This window comes from Lactuca virosa, chromosome 4, assembly GCF_052849685.1.
Source record: "Lactuca virosa cultivar CGN04683 chromosome 4, Lactuca_virosa_CGN04683_v6, whole genome shotgun sequence".
NCBI lineage: Eukaryota > Viridiplantae > Streptophyta > Magnoliopsida > Asterales > Asteraceae > Lactuca > Lactuca virosa.
In genome coordinates, this window is record NC_136429.1 from 51,170,349 (window position 1) to 51,171,697 (window position 1,349).

Genomic DNA, 1,349 nt, shown 5'->3' on the forward strand with positions numbered 1-1,349 from the left:
ATATATATATTATTTCTTGGAAATGGTAAGTAGGATTAGACTTAGACAAAACTTCAAAAATAGTCCCTGTGGTTTCACAAAACCTGAAGTTTGGTCCCTAATTTACAAAACCTCACAGATCGTCCCTATGGTTTCAAAACTTTTAACATTTGGTCCTTCCGTCTCACTTCGTTACCATTTAGCCGTTAAGTAAGGGACATTTTTGTCATTTCACTACCCATGGACTATTTATGAGGTTTTCTATTACTTTTGACAAAACTTCAAAAATGGTCCCTGTGGTTTCACAAAATATGAAGTTTGGTCCCTAATTTACAAAAACCTCAAAGATCGTCCATGTGGTTTCAAAACTTTTAACATTTGGTCCTTCCGTCTCACTCCGTTACCATTTAGCCGTTAAGTAACGGACATTTTTGTCATTTCACTACCCAAGGACCATTTATGAGGTTTTCTATTACTTTTTTTTAAATAAATAAATAAAATGTAATATGCAAGGGTTCCCACCCCCATCTCTCTCTCTCTCTCTCTCTCTCTCTCTCTCTCGTTTCAGCTTATGTCTAAGCTTTAACGAATCCACCGTCAATCCACCCTCTGCCCCCTGCTGGCACCAAACACCACCACAAACACTCACCAACCTTTATCCTTTACCCTTGGACCGTGACTAGCAGCCACCAAGAACCACCCATCGCGACTCGTAAGTTACCAAGAATAGGGTTCTCACAATGTGTAATGAAATCTCGTAATGATTGCGGAATCTTAGATACGTCTCCAATGACAGAAACTCCGATTTCATCCCTGTTATCGAAATTCCATTTTGAAAGTGGATTGAAATTGAACGACAACATTTTCAAAGCAGTGGAAATTAGTCAATTACCTCGACATAGAAGCAACTTCATCTTTTAATGTGTTTTCAAGCAGTCTCATTAAGAAATCGACTTCGACCTACATAAACACAACCAATCAATCGACTGAACCCACACAGTTCTGATGAAATTGGAATCCAATTTCGATATTACACATATTTTGGGTCTTAACTAGTTGTCAGAAGAGAAGGTGAAGACTGTAAGAACTTGGATTCGCCACTTACGACACAGATCCACCACGAACTTCAATGCTCCGGCATCGATCAAGTAGCCCGCCTGAGGCATCAATCCTCTTGACCGAGCCCATCTTCTGTTTCCGTCATTGATGACTGCAACATGTTTCGACATTAACTCGCGATGGAGTCCCACCGGAGTAACAGTCGGTTCCTCCAGCGAAGTGATTCTAGCTCTGGCATATTGGTCATTGGTGATTACATGATGACGGGGGGTGTTGGTTGATAGAGAAAAGGGGTTTGAAAGGCAAGAGCG

The 1,349-nt window shown here is 40.8% G+C and overlaps 1 pseudogene; it reads right to left on the minus strand.

Annotated features, from left to right (window-relative positions):
* Nucleotides 1-641: 641 nt before the first annotated feature.
* Nucleotides 642-1,349, minus strand: LOC145104437 (dehydrodolichyl diphosphate synthase 2 pseudogene; annotated as a pseudogene).